At 42.2% G+C, this 18,938-nt stretch overlaps 2 protein-coding genes across 3 annotated transcripts in view; one reads left to right on the top strand and one right to left on the bottom strand.

Annotated features, from left to right (window-relative positions):
• vwa8 (von Willebrand factor A domain containing 8) overlaps positions 1 to 18,938 on the bottom strand; it is an 833,026-nt gene that overhangs the window by 379,042 nt on the left and 435,046 nt on the right. The gene's annotated exons all lie outside the window — the stretch shown is intronic.
• Positions 5,829 to 18,938, top strand: part of plekhm3 (pleckstrin homology domain containing, family M, member 3) — a 63,630-nt gene continuing 50,520 nt past the window's right edge. For both annotated transcript variants that reach the window (XM_076264213.1, XM_076264214.1), the window contains exon 1: positions 5,829 to 5,919. The gene's annotated coding sequence lies outside the window, so the exon portion shown is untranslated. The remainder of the gene's footprint in view (positions 5,920 to 18,938) is intronic.

The raw sequence follows: 18,938 nt of genomic DNA, 5'->3' as shown, positions 1-18,938 counted from the left end.
ATCCCTGAGTAGAGTCCTGCAGGTGTCTGAGTGGTCCACTGTGTCGAATCTGGAGTAGAAGTTGTTTAATTCTATGGCAAAAGAGCTTGGGTCTGATTTATCCTGTAGTTTGTGTTTACTGTTCATTCCTGTGAGTGTTCTTATTTTTTGAAAGGCTTGTTTTGTGTTCATGGTGCTGAATTCATGCTCTAGTCTGTCCTTGTATTTGAGGTTAGCCTTAAAGATGTCATTTTTTATTTGCCGGTTTGAGTGTAGTCCAGTCCTGCCTCTTAAAGGCCTCCCGCTTCTCCCTCATTCTGAGTTTGATGTGTTTAGTGATCCAGGGTTTAGAGTTCGGAAATGTCCTGATGGTCTTTGTTGGTATGATTGTGTCAACACAGAATTGTATATAATCTGTGATGACAGGGACCCTTTCCTCCAGATTCCCCTCAAAGACACACCAGTCCGTGCATGCAAAGCAGCCTTGCAGCTCTGCCGTGGCGTCCTCCGACCACTGTTTGGCGCTGTGGGTCAAATGCCGAGAAATTAATGTTTTGTCATCTCAAGGATAGACTATTGCAATGCTATTGCAATGCTATTATGCTGGCTGTAATAATACCTGTCTAAAGAGCTTACAGCTTATACAAAATGCAGCTGCTCACACAGACAAAAAATATGAACATATTTCCCCCATCCTAGCATCTTTACACTGGCTACCTTTTAAAAGTCATTGACTTCAAAATATTACTTATCTTTCTTGGTTGGTTGCCTACATTGAAAGAGGACACCTCATGAAGACGCTCTTTTGTCTGCTTCTGACAGAAGAAGCACTTATCTATGCTGGCAGCAGCTGCTGCTGAACAAGTGTCCCTCTAGATGGACTTGATGCAGTTGCAGGTGTTGCTGCAGGTTCAGAAGATGGTCTACCGCGTCTTTTCTGAAGACACTGAGTCCTGCCTGCTTCACATGATTTCTAGTAGCGAATCTTAGCATGCTGCAGATGCTCACTGTTACAGGTGGATTTGTAGCAGTTCCTGTGCCAAACTGCTTTGTTCTGTTGTAAAATAACTGCACTGTAACAATGTAATCGTTGGCTGATCTGTGATACCCATCTCCATACTCTCTCATGGACAAAAACAAGAAATTTGGCGTATGTCTCTAGTGATGGGTCATTCACCAGTCCACACATATCTGCCACTGGATACATAGCCCAAAATCTGACCCCATCACCTGACTAACAGAAAGACACACCTCAGAAACTAGACTGTGCCACCATGAACTATGAAAATGTGCTTGCTCAAATGTAGAAGGCTAGAAGGTCACTAATATCACCAACCATGAAGAACAGAGCACTATGCTTCAAGTTATTCGATATTATAAATTCTATCACTGCCAGCTATCAACAGCCAACTGTCACTGGTCAGGGATGGATTACTGCACGGGCCTACCGGGCCCAAACCCAGAGACCCAAGGAGTCAGAGGGCCCAAGCCATTGCATGGAATCATTGCCTCAATATCAACACATCATATCAACACATAGGCTATGAATCTGATTGAATTAAAGTATTGGCCATCCCCAAAATGCACCAGAATACAGGAAATCACATCAAATAAATTTAGAAAATCTAATTTTAATCTAATCTAAAAGTCTTTTAAACTTGATTTAACAGAGATCTCTGCACTTTGTGCTCTGAAAAAATGTTTTATAATGTTGTATTGTTTATGTGGTCCACTTCTGCACACTACCTTGTAGAATATTTTTGCTTTTTGGCACCAAACCCTATGCTATAATACCAGCAATGTGAGGTTTATGGACAAAACACCAAATTTGACCTTTTCTGAATTTGACCTTTGATTTGGGTCGTGTTTTTTTTTACTCTTAAGAACCCCTAGAACAAAGATATAATACTCTCCAAAAATTAACATGCGAATCCCACAAGCCCCCAAATTAGACACATAGGCCCCCCTACTATATGTGCAATTCTACTTTAATTATTTATTTTAGATTTATTTCACACTATTTGGGCCAATGGTAGCCTGGCCATTTGCCATCCCCTTGGTACGCTTTGCTTATACAAGGGTCTGGGATCTCGGCTATTGACGAACGTTTGCAAGCTGGATGCGTGGACTCTGTAGAAGTTTGAAACGATTGGATCTGATTTTACCCAATCGCTAACGTTTGGCCGTGACGTGTGTTATGCGCCAGCTCGATCGTGAAGTAAGCTACACTACAACGCTCAGAAATTGCCCACAACAATCATTCCCCACCAAAGCGAACAAGATGGATGTAAATGACCATGCCAGCTTTGCGATACAAATGTAAGAGTTAGTGGAAGAATAGCAAATAACTATTCAACAGTAAGGTTGAAGATAACATATTGTAACGCAGATGAGAAGTTAGGAGACGGGGAGGCTGATATATCGTTCCAAAACTCCGGTAGTTTATTTCCTATAGATGTACAGGCTAGTGCACGGGCAACAGGAGGTGTCCACTACAAAACAACAAACTGATCGCTGATAAATCACGGTCTCAATCACTCGTCATTCACACTCATCGGCCAACAACACAACGCAACACAACTCACTCGCACGTAATCCACTTCTACTCTGACTAAATTTAGACGTCTTAGAACTAGGGCTGAACGATTTATTGCATTTGCGATAATATCGCGATATGATGAAACGCGATTTTCAAACCGCAAAGCCTGCGATTCGTAATATGTGACGTCACTAAAACGCATTTATACTTGCGCTTGCCGACGCGCCACCGACTTTTCACACTGACCACTGAAGAAGCAAAAAACGTAAACAAGAGGACCAGCTAACAGTGTCAAGAAAGGTCTGATCAGTAAAGCTACTTTGGTTAAAAATAAACCTCTTCATTACCTTTTGCTCGAACCTGCCATGTCTCTGGTTCTAGTTCATAATTCCCCTGTGCTGCTACTCTTGCTGGTAACTTCGTTCACTTGTCCAGCTGACGATTAAAACTCCACAACTGTTTAGGCTGCACAGCAGCCATTCACCTGTGCACTGGGGACTTTGTTTACTGGAGTACAGTGACAGTGGGGGCATTTGCGATATCCAAGGGGGTTGGCGGCACAAACATTTCATCTCACAGGTAATGAATTGATGCATAATGTTATCCGCAAGTAGTTGACACAGCTAACCACCAAAAACCCAGCTGTTCTAACCAGGCACGGCACTACGGGTGGGCCTGGATGGGCCTAGGCCCACCCACTTTTCAACAGGCCCACCCAAAACTTTTCTTAAAAAAAAAAAAAACTTTTAATATAGTCGTTGTTTAGGTACCTTAAACGTGCACAAACGGTCTCGTTGTATCGCTGCAACCAGGAGATGAAGGATAGCTGAGATCCATAACACCTAGCACATCTCTATGGCTTAATAATGGCTTCTGAAATGTTTTTTTTTTTGCAATGCAGCTTGTTGATATTGTGATCGTTGATCCGATTTGCATTAAAGGGCCTAATGGGTGTGATTGATCTTTATGAGCTCTCTTGGAGCATGTTTTACATGACAGATGACGTTGTCAATGAACAAGTTCTGTGCCCGAGGGGTAGGCCTAGTAGCCAGCTGATTTTGCCAGGGCTTCAGCCCCGAATGTATTTTGTACAGTTGACTAACAAATATGAAACCATTATTCCGATCGCGCATTGAAACTTTGAGGTGAGATGGACGTATTTAACATACAAGCGGACACGGGTGAACTCACTCTTCTTCATGCAGCAGATTTAACATGGACGGTAATTGTAAAGCAATTTACAAAAGATTCACTGAACAAAAATGCTGATGTGGTACATGAAAATGTAGCTAAAAATGTGGAGAATGCAATGCAATCAAGCATTTTGGACGATATATTGTCACAAGCTGGCAGAATAGGCAACAGGCCGATGTGCGTTTTATTTGGAGACTGTTTTGCGCGACAGAGACTGAGTTTGCTGCTGATATTCTGGGGATAGGCCTAGCCAATGTACGACTTTTGCCTTTTAATATATTTGCTGCATTAGATCAGTCTTTCTAGAACAGGCAAGGGCTTTCTAGCCTCACGTCAGCAGCGCTGCATCACCCATATAGCCTACATTAAAACAACCAGCGGATGGTGGGCAGGTGCAGTTTTGAAAATTGGTCAACAAACTTTGGTGCTGATGGATGGCTGATGGATGATAAGTTTTGCTATGCAGTTATGGTTGAAATAATAGCTCATCAGCGCATCTCTAGTGTGTGTGCCTCTCTCGCTCAGAGGGGAGGGAGAGGCTGAGGGTCGATCCATGGATTCTAAACTCTGTGGTGGATAGGATCTACAATTAGGTGTTAATAATATTACCACGCTAGGTCGAAGTACTCCCAAGTGCTATTGCGCCACACATTGTAGTTCTCATGTTTATTCGCTTGGAAAATCGTCACGTTTCATGTTGTGTGCCCTAACATTTTTCATCAACTACTCGTGCAACTGTATTTAAGTAGGTAAAACGTGGAGGTGTTTGAATACTGCTATGTGCCTCTCTCTACGGCCACGGCAGAGCCCGCTAGCATAGCAACATGCTAACACATTCGCGCCGCGCGACAGAGCGTTTGAGTGCACCTACCGACGCGGGAGAGGTACGACTCAACTCGTGAAAGTTACGGTAAGAACATATATCACTACTGATTTTGGGTGGCGTGTTCCTTTAAGCCTGTTTCCCCCCCTTTAGAGCTGTATAAAAGGCATGTAAGATTATTTTCATGGGCTATCTTGCACATATTATTTGTTAACCATCTATATATATATTTACCCTGGAAATCCACTCCAATCATTACATTGTTCACGGCCAGACCCTTAATCTTTCTAGATTACCAGGGTCTGGATTTTCCCAGGCTAATATATATTAAATGTAAAATAATAAAGTAGCAGAATTAACCATGATGCCCAACTATGTAATGTTTTATTATCCTTGGGTCGTTTTAGTCGGCCATCTTGGATTTTCCCTTAAAAAATGACCTAAATGAACCAGACATTTTGGGCACCCTTTCTCAAATGATGAGATACATCATAAAGAGTGTCAGTACCAATTTTGGTGCTTCTATCCACCGCATAACGATTAGGCCCTTTTTTGTTGATAATCCCCCCTACTATGTAGGCCAAAGGGCTGAGATGGACTGAAATGTTCCACGGACCCTTTTTGGTGATGGACCAAGATGCAGGAACACACTCGGCTCCGACAAGCTCTGTTACACGGCCAAAAAAGCCCTTAAATTAAATGTAGATAACCTGACTGTACCCTGAGCTGAGGTGAAGTCAAAACTATAATTAAAGCCAAAGTAAATCAAATGTGGCAAGAACAATGGAACACAAACACAAAGGGCAGGTTTTTACATAAGATTCAGAGGCAGGTTCCCTCTAAAAGACAGGGGAGTTGGAATCGAAGGGGGAAAACTAGTGACTAGATTAAGAATAGGTCACACTAGTCTTAATCACAACCTCAACATTATAGGGAAACATGATACGGGTCAGTGCACTTTATCTAACCAAAACTAAAGTGAAACTGTAGAACATGTTTTGTTAGATTGTCCATTTAATAATGAGAGAACAATCATGTTAGAAAACAAATCACTAGCAGTATCACATAGGAAAGTTTACTTTCTTTCTCAACTGTAATACCATCAGCCTGGAAACACCTCATGGATTTCTTAAAATCAACCAGATTATTTGAGAGGATTTAGCAAACGTTTTTTTTTATTTTTATTTATTTTATTTATTATAATTATTTATATTGTTAAACGTCTAATCTCATTGATGCTCCACACCCACCCAACAGTTGGTGGCGGTAATGCACCATGTTGGATGCCAACCGCCAATAAAATTAAAGAAGAAGAAGAAGAAGCTCTGTTACACCTCCGGTAAATACAGGCCGGTGCTGTAGCCTAGGCCTACATGTCCCTGCGGTGAGTAGGCTATAATTAACCTCTTAATATTGCGCTGTAAAATCGAATGTTCTTTAATGTGACGTTTGCAAGTCGAGTTACGGTTTAGACTACCGTCTGACATAGTGACGCCCAATGATATGCAGCGTATGTTATGCTCATATCGTTGAACCTGCACACATTGTGTTAATGTTGCCTCTGAACATTTTTCTAAAAATCAGTCGATTTCGGTTAGCTATTGAGAACTTACAGGAAATGTTACTGGAAATTGTGGCTCTAGACATCTGGTTTCGGGCGTTCTGAGGAAATAATTGATTGATTTTGCTGTGTGTGTGTTTCTTCAAATTTACATTTCTTCATGACAATGTCAGTGACGACTGTCAGGCTACACAAGGCGGTGCTTAGTCTACAAATGATTTCCAATGAGCTTTGCTGCATTCTTGATGTCTGGGAATAAACATTCTTTGTGATAACATCGTTCTTCCGGCTGCGAGCGCTTTGCAGTCGGAATTTGTGAAAAACATGGACGGCACAGCAACAAAGGTTAACCCTTAGAACCCTAAGCTGTTTTTAGGGCATTTTCACTACCTTTATTCATAAGGATTTATTCTGGTCATTGTAAGTGCCACACACATATATTATATATTGTTTTTTTCAGGAGAGTTTAGGCTATTCAGATCTGCCATCATTTCATGTATTAATACTAGCATTGATTTTATTTTGATTTTTAAAGAATTAAAATATAAAAAGTGTATTATAAAAATTCTTATATTTCGACATGTATCTCACCACAGCAAGCTCACAGCTCTACATGCATTTCATGTGTGTGTAGGGCAGACTGTCCTGAATCGGGCAATATAATTGCCATGTTGGAGGGATACTCTGGGGCTGAGCAATTTACAGAAATATTTGCTGTGTGATTTACGGAAATAAATGCCATTTTTTATTTAGTGATGAAAAATGACCTTTCTGCGCTCCATATCTGTGACACGAACTGATCTGACCTGACTTGACCCGAGGTTGCGTGTTAGCCTGCGTGCCTGTGTGTATGCAGTCATAATAATTCTCAACTCTTTACTGCATTGCCATGAACAAAGTAAAGGCAAAAAAGGTGTTTATTTGTTGAAATTGGGATGCAATGTGAGCCTTGAATTGGATGCCATGCAGGAATTTGCTAGGATCTCAAAACCGAAATATGAACATGCTTTGCCATAGAGAAACACATGATAGCATTGGATTATAAACATGCTTTGTCACAAGAACAGACAAAAACGTGGGGTAAGTCCAGCTATATGAAGTTATTATTTTGCTGTCACTTCGTCTGTTTTATAACCCAGAAGGATGTACTTGGTATCAAATGATAGCTCTGAGTCTCCTCTTTCATCTGACATGCGTGGCATATCTATGCGATCACAGGTCCGCGAGTAATTCAAACGAGAGTAATGAGTGTGCAGCGTTGGTTTGTGTACATGACGTTATTATTTTGCAGTCACTTCGTCTGGTTTTATAAGCCAGAAGGATCGATCGATAAACATGGTACCAATGGATAGCCCTGTGCCCCCTCTTTCATCTGATATGCTTGCCATATCGATGCGATCACGGGTTCGCGAGTAATTCAAACTAGAGTAATGTGTGTGCAGGTGAATGCAGAGAAGTATAGACTGTAAATATGATGCAATTTGATTTAATTTCATGATTTTTTTTAATTTTCATACTTGATCGTACAGACAAGTGTGTAGTCTCGTTGGAAAGCCCCACTTCTGCTCTGTCGTGCAATAAAGGTTACATCTCGCTGCGATGAACCGTTCCGGAGCAATGTAACAGAGAAGAAAGGGTGTGTTTTTTGACGCACTTTGCGTCAATCGGGTTCTAAGGGTTAATACCCATTAACCTTAAATAAACGAATGTATTTGCTCAGAACATAAGTATGGTGTGAAACACTTAAGAATATGCAGTTTTCAAGTGAGAAAAACGGCTAGGCCTAATTGCCAAATTTTCCAGTCCCAAGCCACAGCTGGGAAAGTAGCATCAACTGCTCAACTAGGCCCCCTCACAGAGCTAATTAACGACTTAATCAACTGCACCTGTGCTCTCACTGACTGCAGCAACTTCAATGGAACCTCTTCTCTGTGTCTCTCTCCATTAAACTGGATAGCTCACTTTTTTTCTTCACTTCATCCATTAAACTATCTGTCTATCAACATCCATTAAACTATCTACCTATGCATATATATATTAATTCACTATTAAATAATTTAGCTACTTTATTTAATTTAAACTACTTAGCTAACACAGTTACGTCGCCGTTACGTGGCGGTTACGTAACTTTATTACCAAACATACGTTGCCGCCACGTAAGTTCTAACGTTGCCGATACGTGCGGGTGAAAGACGCGATTACGTTGCCGCAACATATCTTGGCAACGTTTCTCGCACGTAACCGCCACGTCGCGGCAACCAGAAGACATACTGGCGACATTGTAGCAACCTTCCTGAGAAAGGTTGCCATAATGTCGCCAGCACGTTAGGGCGGATCTGCATGTGCAGTCCTCATTTGCCCATAGAATCCACAAAATCTAGTCACATTCATATACCTGCATTCTGGCTGGTGGCTGTTGCTAATGTTGACCCCAAGTCTATTCAAGACAGCTGCACTAACAAGTATCAATTTATGACTGCCACGCACAAAATCTAGTTGAGAGAGCCTAGACAAGCCACATTCATATTTTACCTGCATTTTGACTGGCTGTTGCTAATGTTGAGCCTATTCAAAAGAAAAGACAACTGTACACTAACAAATGATATTTTATTTAAAATAATGTGGAAATTCAATTTTGCGATGGTCTTCCACCTGCTGTTCCATCCGACCCTGTGAAGAACAAAGAGAACAGGTGAGTGCATTTATATTAATTTTACATTCAGTCAACAGTCATTTTACATTTAGTCAAAAACTTAAATAGGATATGCTAATAGCTGGTTACGCTAGACTTTTTTGCTGCTGCTGGGTCATTCCTTCGCCCTTGCACTTGTAGCCTAGATCAAGTGTGAGGATGCCGGCGCCGACGGTAGGCTACCAAGTCGCGGGAATAACGGAGCAGTGGACTGGAGATGCGGATGGTGTTTCTGTATTAATATTATTATTATAACTGTGCGTTCAGATAGGCTACCCGGCCGTAAGTATTGATACTGCTCCTTTGTTAAGTTTAGTTCATACTGTTATCAGTCTGTGCTCGTTAGAAGCATTATTGAGGATTGTAAATGCGTTGATATAACGCGAGTGTGAGAGTGAAATGGTCGCGCTATGATCCGGTATATGGTATGCACATTTAATGTACGACGTCTGACAGTTACTTTATAAACATGGAGATAATCTTGTGTTGATTCACCAGCATATTGCAGCTAAACTGTAGGCCTACAGTTTACATTGCTGCTATAGCTGTAATGTTAGTGAACCATGATTTCATGCGTTTTTGGCTATAAGCTTCATTGTTTTGGAGTTTTGTAGCTTGTTGCACTAAGATGTCTCGCCTAGAATTGGGCTATGTCTACACAAAACCATCGGGTGTATTTCCTCTTACCGCTTTCACACCTTTAACGATAGGCCTACCGGTAAGGAAAAAACGGCTAAAAGTACTGTAACGATTTGGTAGCGAACCACACAGTTGTCCAATCAAAAGGTTTAATCACTGAGAACGAGAGCAGGGATACAGACCAAGACACAACACAATGCAAACAGGGCAGGTCAAGCACGCACACACACTACACATACAGGGGAGGACGCAGCCTCCCACACAAAAAGGATCACACACGAGGGAGAACTAAAAGGGAAACATGTTACAATAAAGACGCTAACATTACACTCAAAACTAAGGAGAATAACGACATAAACCCCCCAAATGTTCGCTCTCGTATCCCAGGATCCCCTGCGCGGGAGAACGTGAACACTGTCTTTTTGCGCCGACGCTACATAGCCCCCCCAACAAGCCGTTGCCGTCCTCGGCAACGACCACGAGGTAGCCACATGCTAGCGTCGGCGCGCGTCGCCCGCCACTCAGTTCAGTGCGACCCTCACTCAACGGGGCGCCACGCTGCTAGCAATCCAGTTCGGGCGTGCTAGCAGCCACGTGGCCGACCCCGCTCGTCACCAGCTCCCTCTCAGCAGCCGCCCTCAGGCTGCCCTTTCCGCGGCGTGTCACCACGGCACTCCTCCTCTCCAGACGGGGCCCTAGGTGGCCTTACAACCGTCGACACTGTACCAAGCACCGGGGTTCGAGGGGGGCCAGATGAAGCTGCGCCAACGCCACTCCGCTCCGTCGAGTCGCCGACCAGGACAGACAGGCACCGACTTCACAGCAACCGGACCGCGCTGAGCTCTCCCGCTGCAGCTACCGTTTTCGGCGTCCCTCCTCGTGTTGCCATCTCGCAGAGCCGTACTGCTCTGTTCCCGGCCCGTTCCACTCCTTCGCGGCCTCGGCGAAGGCACGACCCCCGAGATGGTCATGTTATCGAACTCCACACACAAACTTTTTTCAAAAGGCGCCGGCCAACAGGCCAACTAGAACGGGCGCCCAGACAGCACGGGGCCTCTCACACGCACCCAAAAGTTTTAAAGTTCAGAGTTCAGAGGGCCTTTCCGTCGAAGCTGCCCCACCGTCGTGAGTTCGCTGCCCTCAGCGGCTCCGCCAACCGTCCATCGTCTAGGAATCTCTTCCTCGCCGCACTCCCTCGGCTCTGCTCACGCGTCGCGGCTCGCAGCGGAGTCAGCGCCCAGGCCAGCGTCGTCTTCTCCGCGAACGCTTCTTCAGGCCCCTCTTCCGGCAAGAACTTCTCCCACGGCAGCTCCAGATGATGGCTCCTCTCCTCTGTCGGCTGTAGCGATAGAAGGCCCCGAGCTTTTTAGTAGCCCTTACAAGGGCTCTCCCTGGATCCTCTTGCGTGGGCCTCCACCCAGTCGTGCGGTCTCCCTCTCCCAGCTTCTCTCGCTGAGTGGAGGCCATGTCCGAAAGTCGCTTCTGACACCAATGTAAAGATTTGATAGCGAACCACACAGTTGTCCAATCAAAAGGTTTAATCACTGAGAACGAGAGCAGGGATACAGACCAAGATCAAGACACAGAACACAATGCAAACAGGGCAGGTCAAGCACGCACACACACTACACATACAGGGGAGGACGCAGCCTCCCACACATAAAGGATCACACACGAGGGAGAACTAAAAGGGAAACATGTTACAATAAAGACGCTAACATTACACTCAAAACTAAGGAGAATAACGACATAAACCCCCCAAATGTTCGCTCTCGTATCCCAGGATCCCCTGCGCGGGAGAACGCGAACACTGTCTTTTTGCGCCGACGCTACAGTACTGTAGTGCATATGCCAGACCAGTCGATGGCGCCGCGGGCCGTGCAGAGGCTTCACATTTAGGCCTAATTCGCATTGTTGAAACAGTTTGTTAAGCTGTCGCATGAAATAAGGAGACTACATGCAATTCGGTTGTCAATTCAGCTGTTAAAGTACTAAAGTTCATTTTCAAGGTATGTGACTTATGTGGAATTTCAAATGCTTAGGCCTACGTATTGCATTAGGTCTGAGCACTATTGGAGAAAACATTAGCATGCGTCAGTCATAGGTTGTAGTAAGCTTAGCTAATGTTTCACTAAGTTAAGCTAATGGTGTGCTTCAGTAACTTGGCCACAAAAGGCTGATACATTGCGCACATAAATCATGACAGGGGAAAATAATAACCGGTTTAAAAAAAACAAAACAGCGTCGTGTAGATGGTGTCGAGCCGCCAAGGTTATTGCTTGAAGATGAAGACGAGTAACCACGTCTTGTGAACAAGCTTAAAAAGTAGGGCATGGATCTGCATATCATTTTGAGGTGGTGTACAAAAATATGATAATTGTTCCCTAATAGTTGGCATGTTCGTATAATTGATTTAGAGGGATATTTGCCTCTCTCGTTTCAACTCACCTTAAACTTTTGGTGTGGGCTGCAGGGGCATTTTTTAAGACCTCACCTATCAGGAGCTCCACCTCCTCTTCCAGCTCTGGCTTCCATTTCATGATCGCTTCTGTAATAAGATTGAATTTGTGATCAAATTTCAGGCAAACGCTTACAGATATTAGACACTTTATTTTTCTGAAAGCATACGAGTCCATGAACCACAGCACAGGACAGGCCCAAAAATGGGCCTGTCACCAACACTCAGGGAGAGATGAAGTGCACAGCTAACTGTCTGTATCATAGAAAGAAAACTGATAAACTCACCTGCACAACAGGCCATAAAAGTAAATAAAACACTCAGTAAATAACGTTAGTACATGCCATTTCCCTCGCCACTGACTATCGCCATGGCAACACCAAACGGTCTCACAAAGCGCTAAGTTAATGTAACGTTATTTAACCGTAAAATAATCCACGAAATGTCAAAAGATAGGGAATAATCTTAAACACATTTCCCTTTCTAACATAAAAACATCAGAAAACAATAAAAACACTTACAGAACTGAGCTGTATTTGGGTAATGGTGATGGTTTTATACAGTTAGCAGCTAGCATGTTCTGTAATATCTTCATTGAACTCAGTATTACAGATAGCCTACAGTTTAGGAAATAAAGTGAAACTCACCAAAACAGTCTTCAATACTATTGAAAGCACCACGAAATTGTCGCTTAGATGTGATGGAACAGACTCGGTTTGGTGATAGAAAAGACGTGAAAGGTGTTTAATTACTATATAGTTCGGTGCTGTATGTTGTCCCATGATGAATGATTTTGCATCTTTTCGTTTTTTTCCGTTAGGTGAACTTGCTCGCGTCTAACTCATACTAGCTCGTGGCTAGGAAGGCGTCTTAAAGGGGCAGTAACATTAATTTAAAAGTGGTGATCATACAAATAAAGTTGAAGGCTTTTGGTAACAAGTGTATTTATTAAGAAATGTCGTATATATTTATTACTATATATTAATTTGTATGTTAATTTAGTCTGTTTATTATTCTATTTTGAACCATTCAGTTGTGACCAAGCATGGAGATTACTTGGTCACACTTATCTGTGAGCTACAGGCATAAAAACAAGACCAATTTGTCAAACCCAGCTAGTTAGACACAATTGTTCTTTTATAGCTGCCCTCGCACACTTTTTCATTTCGCTGGATATTTTATTCAACTGTTTCTCAGCATAATGTATGTATGTGAACAGAAAGTAAGACATTCTTACCTTTTTTTTTCCTTTTCCAGGAACCGAACTGAAGATGCTGGGATCCACCATTTTAAAGACGACTTGAGGCAAAAGGACATCTTGACAACCTTCAGCTGCAACAGCAGAACCAGCCCCTCTGCGGCTTAAGGACAACGTCAGCTTGATAAAAAAAATGGGGGGCAGTTACCTTTGGGGTCTAGTGTTTCCCTGTCCCTTATATGCCTTGTGAATCACTGTTTTAAATCGGAGATGCCGACCACAGTCTTTGTTTGTTGTTTCCGATAGTATTTTGAAATAGCCTCTTATATAGTTCTGTTAATTGGGCAAAATGTCCTGTGTGATTAGTAAATGACATACCCATGGCTGTATTACATTTGTGCTGCACCTCAAGCCTTGTCCATACAGACACCAGCTTGTTCAACGCATTTCTTGTCAGACCATTATTCCTAGTCTACCTGTTCAAGTGGAAGCATTTGATGGGTTTACTTTCTTTCTATGTAGTGCTACTCTGTGTGCTACTTTGTGTGTTTTGTTGGAAGGTCTGTGGAAAATGGTGTTTATAAGGCTTAGCTTGACCTAGGACCTTGGACCATGGCGAGTTTTAGGGTGTGAGTTTATGCTGTGTAGTCATCTTTTTTTGGTGGTCTTGGTCCTTTGTAAAATAGAACCTTTTTTTATTTTGCCCTCTGTGTGGGGTTGTTGAAGTGCCAGTAGCTGTCCTCTGAAATGGAAAACAAAAACAAAAAAAAACCCTCACAACAGCATTGGTGTTTTGCAGAACTTGCATAGAATTTGTGACATGATTGACATAAAGGTTATTAGCATGTATTCAACATTAGTCGGAGTACTAAAATTCAAGATCAATGACTGTTTTGAGGTGACTGAAACAAAGTACAATCAAGATTCCTGTTAGGGAAAAATAATTTTCATGGCCATTCTTCATGACATTGCAGTATGTTGTCATTTGTGCTCTCATCAGAGTATTATCATTGCAATTTTTCATACAGGCACAATATTTTTTACTGTAATTTCTCTGTGTTTGATTACAAAATGAGTATTGTGGAGTTTTTGGGAGAAAAGACTGTTATTGTGGCCAGTAATTGGATAACAAGAGGGAGAAACAGCATTAACATTAGGATTGGATTCTGATTAGCAGTCACTGTTTTAGCTACTCTCCACCTCAGCCGCTCCAAGGCCTTCATGCTCTGTACTGGTTGACTAATGCCTACCCTGCAATGTGGTTTGTTAGTACATCACTTCAATCTTTGAAACGCATGAATTTGACTTCAAATGTTGTTTTAATAGAAATAATTGTCGTGATTTATTTATGTGGTCCCTGTATATGCATTTAAAATAAATGCTTCATCAATTCAGTATCTGAATATATGTCATTGCTATTTTTTCAACTGGGTCAGAGTTTGTGGAACTGAGAATTGTTATGTAGTTCTGGATTAATCCTAGTTGAGCACAAATAGTTTCTGTGGGAATTGAGTCATCCCTAGGTAGTGAATAAACAATACAAACCAGTGGTTAATTTTTCCAGCTCGAAAATAGTTTGACTTAGAAAAAATCTGTTATTTTCTAGCATGTTAGCCTATGGGTTTTGCTTTGCTGTCTGAAGGTGAGCCCTTTATTGTCACTATAAAATGGAAATACAAATTCTAAACTAGAAATTGTCATACATATCCAGCATAGCATTCAAACCTAATCTTTGTGCTGGACATGGAAACAACCTTTAATACTCGTATGGTGTAATTCTGAACTTTGACGTATCACGGTAAGTAAATGACCACAACACTATGTCGCCGCAACATTACTTGCGTTACCAAGTGGCAAAGTTAGCAAAATTACCAAGCCACTACGTTGCCGCAACGTAATTTGTTTACTTAATGGCAACATCCTGTAGGCAACGTTGTGGCAAAGTAATTTGTTTACTTAATGGCAACGTCACTTACACTACCAAGAGGCAACGTTATCAAAATGACCAAGCCACTACGTTGTGGCAACGTCATTTGTTTACTTAATGGCAACTTCCTGTAGGCAACGTTGTGGCAACGTCACTTACACTACCAAGAGGCAACGTTATCAAAATTACCAAGCCACTATGTCGTGGCAACGTAATTTGTTTACTTAATGGCAACTTCCTGCAGGCAACGTTGTGGCAACGTTGCCAGAAAGTAATGTCGCCATGACCAAATGGCAACTTATAGGCAACGTTGCCATTTGGTCGTGTGTTAGCTGGGTAACTATTGAACTGTTCAGCCATTCCAACTGTCAATTGTCATCAACAATGACTACCGCCAAATGTTTTCTCTGCCTAAAAAATATTCTCTGCCTTTTATCTCCTTTCTCCCAAACTTAATTAATCAGTTCAGTGTATAGGAACAGGAGCTTCATAGCAGAGTCAGTGCCTCAAAAAAAGGAAAATGTAAGACCCATTTCAAAGTGTAGGCTACCCTTGTCTCATAAGAGTAAAAAATAATGATAGGCCTAGTCTTGCACGCTGCACTGTTTGTAACAGTGACTAGCATTGCCCTTGTCAATTCATGTGCATATTATTCAGGCCTATAGCCTACTAGATGGCTAGTTGCCAAGGCTACACGAAAAGACCAAACTACCAAAATCTACATATTTTCACAATTTATATCTATAGGCATTCCTTATTTGGTGTACTGACTAGACATTATATATTAATCCTAGCCTAGGATAAAGTTTTTTTTTTTTTTTTTTTTGGGGGGGGGGGGGGGGTTAGTGTGATACCTCCATGAAATGATTTTTTGCAGGTTGGGATACTGTTAAACTATCCAACTGTTTAACTGGTCAGCCATTCAAACTGTCAGTTGTCATCAACAATGACTCCCACCAACTGTTTCCTCTGCCCACAACTGTTTCAAAATACAAGTCCTCACTACAATAATTCCCTATTAAATAATTTAACAATTTCAACTATCCAACTGTTCACCCATTGCAACTGTCAGTTGTCATCAACTGACTCCCGCCAACTGTTTCCTCTGCCCACAACTGTTTCAAAATAAAAGTCCTCACTACAATAATTCCCTATTAAATAATTTAACAATTTAAACTATTCAACTATTTAACTTCAGCCATTTCAACTGCCAGTTGTCATCAACTATGACTCCCGCCAACTGTTTCCTCTGCCCACAACTGTTTCCAAATAAATGTATGTTTTGCTTTTTCATGCACTGGTAATTTCCTCAAAATTACATTTTCTGTGAACTTGCTGTAAACAAGCCAGAGTTAGCTACAAGTGCTAGTTTTCATCTGTTGTCCCTAGCCAGATCTTAACAGGCACCCTAAAATGCAAAAGTTGATTTAAAAATACAGTAGCAAAAATATGAGCATACCCTCAAACAGACACAGATATTGCTCACCTCACCTAACCCTCCACTTAAATACAGTACAAAGTAAGAATACAGTATAAATACAGGAAGAAAAAAGAAAAGTATGTTTATAGACTTAAGTATTTGGTGTATGGTTACAATTGTAATTGCCCCTAATCCAGGTTTTGAGCTGATTTTTAAAAATGGAAAGACTATTACACTCCCTTAACTCATTGGGCAGACTATTCCAAAAAAATTGTGGCTCTGACAGAAAAGGCTGTTTTTCCAATCCTACTTTGTCTATATTGAACTATGTAGTCCCCTCTGGTGGTTGCTCTGGTTACTCTATTGACCTTGTCCTTCTGTTTTATGAACTGGACCAGTGGTGGAGCAAGCCTGCGGAGTACCTTAAAGACAAGATGAGCATCAGCAAAGTGTCTGAAGTTTTCAAAGCTAAACATGTTGTGTTTTTTGACTATGTGACAATGTTGATAGCTGTTACCCTTACGATCCAATGTCTTTAATGCCTGTTTATAGAGTGACTCCAATGTTTGCAATGTTGTTTTATTGGTTTGCGGCCAGCTAGTTAAACGGGAAGAGAAATGTGAGAAGATCATCGCATGCAAGAAGAGCTTTGGAGCCTTCATCGGTAGATATGACATATGGTCTTATGTTCTTAAAATTTGCCAGGTTAAATTTGACCATATTGGCAACCTTTTTTGCATGCTTTTTAAATGAGAGTTGTGAGTCTAGAATGATTCCCAGATATTTAAAGTCAGGCACCATTCTAACCTTCTCTTGGTTAACTATTACATCAGGGTCATGAGACACAGTACTTTGTTTTGTAAAATACATACATATTGTTTTGCTTATGTTCAGGTGTAAGCATGAATTAGTTAGCCAGATGGATACCTTGCTCATGGCCTCAGTGAGTTGGTGTGCAGCTTGTTTATTTTTAGCATGCACGTAGAGGCTGCATCTGCATACATTTGTAAATTTACAGATGGAAAAACTGTGGGCAGGTCATTTATATAGAGACTGAACAGAAGGGGGCCCAGTATAGATCCTTGAGGGACACCTATTTTAGAATTTAGGTATGTAGACTGGGGTCGTTTCTCAAAGTCAAGGATGGGTCCTTCAAAGCCGCTCTTTCAAGGATATTACGTCATCAAATCACGCCAAGCACTGTTCCAATGTCTATCAAGTACTGAGTCCTTTGTTCTGAGATTTTCGAGGATGCATGCATGTATCCTCTGCGTGCTTGGAATACCCAAAATCCTGTGTGCACCTGCAGCTTCCTGCACACTCGCTAGTCTGTTTCATTACGGCTCCTACACACAGTGGCATGCGTTGCAGTGCTGGAGACTCATCCCATTCAATTTACATGGGCTCACGTCATCTGTTGCCGAACTGAATTATGGGTCCGTTGTGTCGCGTTTCTCCCATTGCTCGCGTTGAGACGGGAGAAATGCACCGACAGACGGCACCGGCCAATCAAGCCAATCGACGGACGGCACCAACCAATCAAAGTACGGTTATACTTCAAGTCATTTGCATAGCTACCGTCGGGAACACCCACTGGCATGCGTTGACGGAACGCAACTGTGTGTAGGAGCCGTTAGGCTTGTTCGACTTCATGCAGATCTGCTCAGATCTGACTTGATGTGATGCATGCTGGGTTGAACACAATGCATACTGGGATGGACGCAATGCTCACTGGTTAGAAACCCTGTCCGACTTCTGTCGGCCGGGGAGGGACTTACCACCGTGTCACCATGTCACATGACCTTAAATATCGCCGGAGTCTTAGCCTGCAGACAGATCTTGCAGTTGCCTTACACGGTCTGCACGACCGGAAACCCCTCCTCATGACGTCAGTTCAAAGACGTGATAGGGCCATTTGGGAGGAATCTCCTCATGGTGATTTTGACGGGTGTCTCATGCTGCTTCCTTATGTTGGAATATGCGAAAATTAACCGAAATCGAAGGGATACCTTCTCATATGTGATTCCTGCAACAATGGTAGGCTAGCCTACTGAAAACGTTTGGATATTCCGTTATTTTCTGCTGTTAGTTATATAGATAGACACGCATATAGGGAAAACACTTGATATTGAATTTATGTGCTACAATGCAGGCCTGTTAACTGTATGATAACAGTGGTTTATTTAAACTACATCAGAATGTACTTCGTCAGTCATCATGCTCATTTTAATGAGTAAGAATGAAAGGTATGCTGTATTTATTGCAAACAAAATTCCACGATATCTCCCGCGAGTCACATCAGGCAGACTGTTGACGTAGAAAGCCAGACAAAGTCAGACGCAGTTCATTTCAAACAAGCCTACTGTGTGTTTTCCGTATGCTAGGAAGAAGCCTTGCCTCGTCTTTGAAGGATTCGACTCAGCAGGACCCGTTCTACCAAGCACTAATCCTTGGCTTTGAGAAAAGCCCTGAGTGTTGTTAATGTGTGTGCTTTGTTTTCTGTCAGTT

This window comes from Alosa pseudoharengus, unplaced genomic scaffold (genome assembly GCF_046254945.1).
Source record: "Alosa pseudoharengus isolate Yale_2024_CS ecotype anadromous, Long Island Sound unplaced genomic scaffold, YU_APseudo_1.1 YU_APseudo_1.1_scf_3, whole genome shotgun sequence".
Taxonomy (NCBI): Eukaryota; Metazoa; Chordata; class Actinopteri; order Clupeiformes; family Clupeidae; genus Alosa; species Alosa pseudoharengus.
This window is presented reverse-complemented; position numbering and strand designations above follow the sequence as displayed.